This window comes from Arachis hypogaea, unplaced genomic scaffold (genome assembly GCF_003086295.3).
Source record: "Arachis hypogaea cultivar Tifrunner unplaced genomic scaffold, arahy.Tifrunner.gnm2.J5K5 arahy.Tifrunner.gnm2.scaffold_25, whole genome shotgun sequence".
Lineage (NCBI taxonomy): Eukaryota > Viridiplantae > Streptophyta > Magnoliopsida > Fabales > Fabaceae > Arachis > Arachis hypogaea.
The window spans coordinates 907,003-915,800 of record NW_027255452.1 but is presented as its reverse complement, the minus strand read 5'-3'; positions in this window follow the sequence as shown (position 1 = coordinate 915,800).

Genomic DNA, 8,798 nt, shown 5'->3' with positions numbered 1-8,798 from the left:
TAGGGTTTTTAGGGTTTTCTTTTTTGGTTTTCTAGGATTTAGTTTTTTAGGGTTAGGGTTTTCTAGGTTTTCTAGGGTTTTTTAGGTTTTTAGGGTTTCTAGGTTTTTTAGGGTTTTCTAGGGTTTTCTAGGATTTCTAGGTTTTTAGGATTTTTAGGGTTTTCTAGATTTTTAGGGTTTTCTAGGTTTTCTAGGTTTTTAGGTTTTCTAGGATTTTCTAGGTTTTCTAGGGTTTTTTAGGTTTTTAGGATTTTTAGGATTTTTAGGTTTTCTAGGTTTTTTAGGTTTTCTAGGTTTTTAGGGTTTTCTAGGGTTTTTAGGTTTTCGATTTTTAGGGTTTTTTTTTGGGTTTTCTAGGGTTTTAGGGTTTTTCTAGGTTTTTTTTTTTCTAGGTTTTTTAGGGTTTTTAGGTTTTTAGGGTTTTTAGGGTTTTCTAGGTTTTCTAGGGTTTTTAGTTTTTTAGGTTTTCTAGGGTTTTCGGATTTTTAGGGTTTTTAGGTTTTCTAGGTTTTCTAGGGTTTTTTAGGATTTTCTAGGGTTTTTAGGTTTTCTATTTCTAGGGTTTTCTTGGATTTTCTTGGGTTTTCTAGGTTTTTTAGGGTTTTTAGGATTTTTAGGATTTTTTTTTTTTTTAGGATTTCTAGGGTTTTTTAGGATTTCTAGGGTTTTTATTTTCTAGGATTTTAGGGTTTTCTAGGTTTTTGGATTTTTTTAGGTTTTCTAGGGTTTTCTAGGATTTTCTAGGTTTTTTTAGGGTTTTCTAGGATTTTCTAGGGTTTTCTAGGGTTTTAGGTTTCTAGGTTTTTAGGGTTTTTTTTTAGGGTTTTTTTTTAGGTTTTTTTTTTTTAGGTTTTTTGGGTTTTAGGTTTTAGGATTTTCTAGGTTTTCTAGGGTTTTTTAGGGTTTTTAGATTTTTTAGGGTTTTTAGGTTTTAGGTTTTCTAGGGTTTTAGGGTTTTCTAGGGTTTTTTAGAATTTTCTAGGTTTTTTAGGGTTTTTATGGTTTTTAGGGTTTCTTAGGATTTTCTTAGGTTTTCTAGGTTTTCTAGGTTTTTTAGGAATTTCCAGGTTTTCTAGGTTTTTAGGTTTTTAAGGTTTTCTAGGTTTTCTAGGTTTTTTAGGATTTTCTAGGGTTTTTAGGTTTTCTAGAATTTCTAGGGTTTTCTTGGATTTTTTGGGTTTTCTAGTTTTTTTAGGGTTTTTAGGATTTTTAGGATTTTTTTTAGTTTTCTAGGATTTTCTAGGGTTTTTAGGGATTTTCTAGGTTTTTAGATTTCTAGGATTTTTAAGGGTTTTCTAGGTTTTTTGGATTTTTTTAGGTTTTCTAGGGTTTTTCTAGGATTTTCTAGGGTTTTTTAGGGTTTTCTAGATTTTCTAGGGTTTCTAGGTTTTAGGATTTTCTATGGTTTTCTAGGTTTTTAGGGTTTCTTGGGTTTTCAGGGTTTTTTTAGGTTTTTTGTTTTCCAGGTTTTTTGGGTTTTAGGTTTTTTGGATTTTCTAGGTTTTCTAGGGTTTTTAGGTTTTCGGTTTTTTAGGGTTTTTAGGATTTTAGGATTTTCTAGGGTTTTTTAGGGTTTTCTAGGTTTTTAGTTTTCTAGGTTTTTAGGGTTTTATGGTTTTTTAGGGTTTTTAGGATTTTCTTGGTTTTCTAGGTTTTCTAGGTTTTTTAGGATTTTTTTTAGGATTTTCTTTAGGGTTTTTAGGTTTTCTAGGTTTTCTAGGTTTTTTAGGATTTTCTAGGTTTTTAGGTTTTCTAGATTTCTAGGGTTTTCTTGGATTTGGGTTTTCTAGTTTTTTAGGGTTTTTAGGATTTTTAGGATTTTTTTTAGGTTTTTCTAGGATTTTCTAGGTTTTTTAGGGTTTTCTAGGGTTTTTATGATTTCTAGGACTTTTAGGGTTTTCTAGGTTTTTTGGATTTTTTTAGAGTTTTCTAGGTTTTCTAGGATTTTCTAGGGTTTTTTAGGGTTTTCTAGATTTTCTAGGGTTTTCTAGGGTTTTAGGATTTTCTAGGTTTTCTAGGGTTTTTAGGGATTTCTTGGGTTTTTAGGTTTTTTTAGTTTTTTGTTTTCGGTTTTTTGGGTTTTATGGTTTTTGGATTTTCTAGGTTTTGGGTTTTTTAGGGTTTTCTAGGGTTTTTAGTTTTCTAGGATTTTAGGATTTCTAGGGTTTTAGGGATTTTGGGTTTTAGGGTTTTTTAGGGTTTCTAGGGTTTTTAGGGTTTTTGGGTTTTCTAGGGTTTTTTAGGTTTTCTAGGGTTTTTAGGGTTTTCTAGGTTTTTAGGTTTCTAGGATTTTTAGGGTTTTTAGGTTTTAGGTTTTTAGGGTTTTCTAGATTTTTTAGGGTTTTTTAGGGTTTTTTAGGTTTTCTAGGGTTTTTAGGGTTTTCTAGATTTTTTAGGGTTTTAGGATTTTTTGGTTTTAGTTTTCTAGGGTTTTAGGATTTTTTAGGGTTTTTAGGGTTTTCTAGGGTTTTTTAGATTTTCTAGGGTTTTCTAGATTTTTCTAGGTTTTTAGGGTTTTCTAGGTTTTTAGGGTTTTCTAGGTTTTTTTGGGTTTTTGGGTTTTAGGGTTTCTAGGTTTTTAGGATTTTTTAGGGTTTTTAGGTTTTTAGGGTTTTTTGGGTTTTTAGGTTTTCTAGGTTTTCTAGGATTTTCTAGGGTTTTTAGGGTTTTCTAGGTTTTTTAGGGTTTTTTTTCTAGGTTTTTAGGGTTTTTTAGGGTTTTCTAGGTTTTTAGGATTTTCAGGGTTTTTAGGTTTTCTAGATTTTTTAGGGTTTTAGGATTTTAGGGTTTTCTAGGGTTTTTAGGGTTTTCTTGGATTTTTAGATTTTTTAGGTTTTCTAGGATTTTTTAGGGTTTTTAGGGTTTTCTAGGGTTTTCTAGGATTTTTTAGGATTTTTAGGGTTTTCTAGGATTTTTTAGGGTTTTCTAGGGTTTTCTAGGTTTTTTTTTTCTAGGATTTTTTAGGATTTTTAGGGTTTTTAGGTTTTCTAGGTTTTTAGGGTTTTCTAGGATTTTCTAGGGTTTTCTAGGGTTTTCTTTTTTAGGTTTTTAGGTTTTTAGGATTTTTTTTTTTTAGTTTTCTAGGATTTTCTAGGGTTTTTTAGGGTTTCTAGGGTTTTTAGATTTCTAGGTTTTAGGGTTTTCTAGGTTTTTTGGATTTTTTAGTTTTCTAGGGTTTTCTAGGATTTTCTAGGGTTTTTTAGGGTTTTCTAGATTTTCTAGGGTTTTAGGATTTTTATGGTTTTCTAGGGTTTTTAGGGATTTCTTGGTTTTTAGGGTTTTTTTTAGGTTTTTTTTTGTTTTAGGTTTTTTGGGATTTTCTAGGTTTTTAGGGTTTTTTAGGTTTTTAGGGTTTTTTAGGGTTTTCTAGGATTTTCTATGGATTTCTTTTTAGGATTTCTTGGGATTTTAGGGTTTTCTAGGGTTTTCTTTTTTTTTTTTAGGGTTTTCTAGGGTTTTTTAGGTTTTCTAGGATTTTTAGGGTTTTCTAGGGTTTTTAGGGTTTTAGGTTTTCTAGGATTTTTAGGGTTTTCAGGTTTTTAGGGTTTTCTAGGATTTTTAGGGTTTTTAGGGTTTTCTTTTTAGGGTTTTCTAGATTTTTAGGGGGTTTTTTTTTTTGGTTTCTAGGTTTCTAGGGTTTTCTTGGATTTTTTAGGGTTTTTAGGGATTTTCTTGGGTTTTTTAGAATTTTCTAGGGTTTTCTAGGATTTTTAGGGTTTTTAGGGTTTTCTAGGATTTTTAGGGTTTTCTAGGTTTTTAGGGTTTTCTAGGGTTTTTGGGTTTTTTGGGATTTTCTAGGGTTTTTAGGTTTTTAGGATTTTTAGGGTTTTTTTTTTTTGGGATTTTTAGGGTTTTTGGGTTTTTTAGATTTCTAGGTTTTCTAGGATTTTCTAGGTTTTTTTTTCTGGATTTTTAGGGTTTTCTTTTTTTTTTTTTTTTTTTTAAGGTTTTTAGGATTTTTAGGGTTTTTAGGGTTTTCTAGGTTTTTAGGGTTTTTAGGATTTTAGGGTTTTCTAGGTTTTTAGGGTTTTTTTAGGTTTTTTGTTTTAGGTTTTTTGGGTTTTTAGGTTTTTTTTTTTTAGTTTTCTAGGGTTTTTTAGGGTTTTCCAGATTTTTTAGGGTTTTTAGGATTTTAGGTTTTCTAGGGATTTTAGGGTTTTCTAGGGTTTTTAGAATTTTCTAGGTTTTTGGGTTTTATATGGTTTTTAGGGTTTCTTAGGTTTCTTAGGTTTTCTAGGTTTTCTAGGTTTTTAGGAATTTCCAGGTTTTCTAGGATTTTTAGAGTTTTCAAGGTTTTCTAGAGTTTTCTAGGTTTTTTAGGATTTTCTAGGGTTTTTAGAGTTTTCTAGATTTCTAGGGTTTTCTTGGATTTTCTTGGGTTTTCTAGTTTTTTAGGGTTTTTAGGATTTTTTTTTAGTTTTCTAGGATTTTCTAGGGTTTTTAGGGATTTCTAGGGTTTTTATGATTTCTAGGACTTTTTAGGGTTTTCTAGGTTTTTTGGATTTCTTTTAGAGTTTTCTAGGGTTTTCTAGGATTTTCTAGGGTTTTTTAGGGTTTTCTAGATTTTCTAGGGTTTTCTAGGGTTTTAGGATTTTCTAGGTTTTCTAGGGTTTTTAGGATTTTCTTGGGTTTTTAGGTTTTTTTTTTAGGTTTTTTTTTTTTAGGTTTTTTTGGGTTTTAGGGTTTTAGGATTTTCTAGGCTTTCTAGGGTTTTTTAGGGTTTTCTAGGGTTTTTAGTTTTTCTAGGATTTATGGATTTCTAGGGTTTTAGGATTTCTTGGGTTTTAGGGTTTTTAGGGTTTTCTAGGGTTTTTAGGGTTTTGGGTTTTCTAGGGTTTTTTATGGTTTTCTAGGTTTTTAGGGTTTTCTAGGTTTTTAGGTTTCTAGGATTTTTAGGGTTTTTAGGGTTTTAGGTTTTAGGGTTTTTAGGTTTTTTAGGTTTTTAGGTTTTTTAGGTTTTCTAGGGTTTTTAGGGTTTTTTTTTAGGGTTTTAGGATTTTTAGGTTTCTTTTTAGGGTTTCTGGATTTTTTAGGGTTTTTAGGGTTTTCTAGGTTTTTTAGTTTTCTAGGGTTTTTTAGGTTTTCTAGGATTTTTAGGGTTTTCTAGGTTTTTAGGGTTTTCTAGGGTTTTTGGTTTTTTGGTTTCTAGGTTTCTATTTAGGTTTTTAGGGTTTTTTAGTTTTTAGGGTTTTTTGGGTTTTTAGATTTTTTAGGTTTTTTAGGTTTTCTAGGGTTTTTAGGGTTTTCTAGGATTTTTAGGGTTTTCTAGTTTTTAGGTTTTTAGGGTTTTCTAGGGTTTTCTAGGTTTTTAGGTTTTAGGGTTTTTAGGGTTTTCTAGGTTTTTAGGGTTTTTAGGATTTTTAGGGTTTTCTAGGGTTTTTAGGTTTTTGGGTTTTTATTTTCTAGGTTTTCTAGGTTTTCTAGGGTTTTTAGGGTTTTCTAGGTTTTTAGGTTTTGGTTTTCTAGGTTTTTAGGTTTTCTAGGTTTTCTAGGTTTTTAGGATTTTAGGTTTTTAGGGTTTTCTAGATTTTTTAGGGTTTTTAGGTTTTAGGTTTTCTAGGGTTTTTAGGGTTTTCTTGTTTTTAGTTTTTAGGTTTTCTAGGTTTTTAGGTTTTTAGGTTTTCTAGGATTTTCTAGGATTTTTTAGGATTTTTAGGGTTTTCTAGGATTTTTAGGGTTTTCTAGGGTTTTTTTTCTAGGTTTTTAGGATTTTTAGGGTTTTTAGGTTTTCTAGGTTTTAGGTTTTCTAGGGATTTTCTAGGGTTTTCTAGGTTTTTTAGGTTTTTAGGTTTTTAGGTTTTTTAGTTTTCTAGGTTTTCTAGGGTTTTTAGGGTTTCTAGGGTTTTTTTTTTTTTAGGGTTTTCTAGGTTTTTGGTTTTTAGGTTTTTAGGTTTTCTAGGATTTTCTAGGTTTTTTAGGGTTTTCTAGATTTTTAGGGTTTTAGGATTTTATGGTTTTCTAGGGTTTTTAGGATTTTTTGGTTTTTAGGGTTTTTAGGTTTTTTGGTTTTTAGGGTTTTTGGTTTTCTAGGTTTTTAGGGTTTTTAGGGTTTTCTAGGGTTTTTTTTTTCTAGGTTTCTAGGTTTCTAGGTTTTTAGGGTTTTTGGGTTTTAGGGTTTTTAGGTTTTTTTTTAGGGTTTTTGGTTTTCTAGGGTTTTTTAGGGTTTTCTAGGTTTTTAGGTTTTTTAGGTTTTAGGGTTTTCTAGGATTTTCTAGGGTTTTTAGGGTTTTAGGTTTTTAGGTTTTCTAGGTTTTTAGGGTTTTTAGTTTTTTAGGTTTTTTAGGGTTTTCTTTTTTTAGGGTTTTTAGGTTTTTTTTTGGTTTTTATTTTTCTAGGGTTTTTTTTTTAGGGTTTTTAGGTTTTTTTTTTAGGGTTTTCTAGGTTTTTTGGTTTTTTCTAGTTTTCTAGGTTTTTAGGATTTTTTAGGGTTTTAGGTTTTTAGGGTTTTCTAGGGTTTTTTTTTTCTAGGTTTTTAGGATTTTCTAGGGTTTTTAGGGTTTTCTAGATTTTTAGGGTTTTCTGTTTTCTAGGTTTTTTAGGTTTTTAGGTTTTCTAGTTTTTTAGGATTTTCTAGGTTTTTAGGGTTTTCTAGGTTTTTTAGGTTTTTAGGTTTTAGGGTTTTCTAGGGTTTTTAGGTTTTTGGTTTTTTAGGTTTTTTAGGTTTTCTAGGATTTTTAGGGTTTTTAGGGTTTTCGATTTTCTAGGGTTTTTTAGGTTTTTAGGTTTTCTAGGTTTTTAGGGTTTTCTAGGTTTTTGGATTTCTAGGTTTTTTAGGTTTTTAGGGTTTTCTAGTTTTTTAGGGTTTTCTAGGTTTTCTAGGTTTTTAGGGTTTTCTAGGATTTTCTAGGTTTTCTAGGTTTTTAGTTTTCTAGGGTTTTTGGATTTTTAGGTTTTTTAGTTTTCTAGGATTTTCTAGGGTTTTTTAGGGATTTCTAGGGTTTTTATGATTTCTAGGTTTTAGGGTTTTCTAGGTTTTTTGGATTTTTTTAGAGTTTTCTAGGGTTTTCTAGGATTTCTAGGTTTTTAGGGTTTTCTAGATTTTCTAGGGTTTTTAGGATTTTTATGGTTTTCTAGGGTTTTTAGGGATTTCTTGGTTTTAGGGTTTTTTAGGTTTTTTGTTTTAGGTTTTTGGGTTTTTAGGTTTTTTGGATTTTCTAGGTTTTTAGGGTTTTTTAGGGTTTTCTAGGGTTTTTCGTTTTCTAGGTTTTTCTAGGGTTTTTAGGATTTTTGGGTTTTAGGTTTTCTAGGGTTTCTAGGGTTTTTAGGGTTTTTGGTTTTCTGGTTTTTTAGGTTTTCTAGGATTTTTAGGGTTTTCTAGGTTTTAGGGTTTCTAGGGTTTTTAGGGTTTTTAGGGTTTTAGGTTTTTAGGGTTTTCTAGGATTTTTTAGGTTTTTAGTTTTCTAGGGTTTTTAGGGTTTTCTAGATTTTTTAGGGTTTTAGGATTTTTTTTTCTAGTTTTCTAGGATTTTCTTGGATTTTTTAGGGTTTTTAGGGTTTTCTTGGTTTTTTAGATTTTCTAGGGTTTTCTAGGGTTTTCTAGGGTTTTTTAGGGTTTTCTAGGATTTTTAGGGTTTTCTAGGGTTTTTTAGGGTTTTCTAGGTTTTTGGGTTTTTTGGGTTTCTAGGGTTTCTAGGTTTTCTAGGATTTTTTAGGTTTTTTTTGGGTTTTTAGGGTTTTCTTGGGTTTTTTAGAATTTTCTAGGTTTTCTAGGATTTTCTAGGGTTTTTAGGGTTTTCTAGGATTTTTAGGATTTCTAGTTTTCTAGTTTTTGGGTTTTTTGGTTTTTAGGTTTTCTAGGGTTTTTAGGGTTTTCTAGATTTTTTAGGGTTTTTAGGATTTTAGGGTTTTCTAGGGTTTTTAGGGTTTTCTTGGATTTTTTAGGTTTTCTAGGATTTTCTAGGATTTTTAGGGTTTTCTAGGGTTTTCTAGGTTTTCTAGGATTTTTAGGTTTTTAGGGTTTTCTAAGGATTTTTTAGGGTTTTCTAGGGTTTTTTAGGTTTTCTAGGATTTTTTAGGATTTTTAGGGTTTTCTAGGATTTTCTAGGGTTTTCTAGATTTTAGGTTTTTAGGTTTTTAGGATTTTCTAGGGTTTTCTAGGTTTTTTAGGTTTTTAGGTTTTAGGATTTTCTAGGGTTTTTAGGTTTTCTAGGTTTTTAGGTTTTCAGGGTTTTAGGGTTTTCTGATTTTTTAGGGTTTTCTAGGATTTTTAGGGTTTTCTAGGGTTTTAGGTTTTCTAGGGTTTTTAGATTTTCTAGGTTTTTTAGGGTTTTTAGGTTTTTAGGGTTTCTTAGGTTTTCTTAGGTTTTCTAGGTTTTCTAGGTTTTTTAGGAATTTAGGGTTTTCTAGGATTTTTAGGTTTTTTTTCTAGGTTTTCTAGGGTTTTTTAGGATTTTCTAGGGTTTTTAGAGTTTTCTAGTTTTCTAGGGTTTTCTTGGATTTTTTGGGTTTTCTAAGTTTTTAGGGTTTTTAGGATTTTTAGGATTTTTTTTAGTTTTCTAGGATTTTCTAGGTTTTTTTAGGGATTTCTAGGGTTTTTAGATTTTCTAGGATTTTAGGGTTTTCTAGGTTTTTTGGATTTTTTTAGTTTTCTAGGGTTTTCTAGGATTTTCTAGGTTTTTAGGGTTTTCTAGATTTTCTAGGGTTTTCTAGGGTTTTAGGATTTTCTAGGTTTTCTAGGTTTTTAGGGATTTCTTGGGTTTTTAGGGTTTTTTAGGTTTTTTGTTTTAGGTTTTTGGGTTTTATAGGTTTTTGGTTTTCTAGGTTTTCTAGGGTTTTTTAGGGTTTTCTGATTTTTTAGG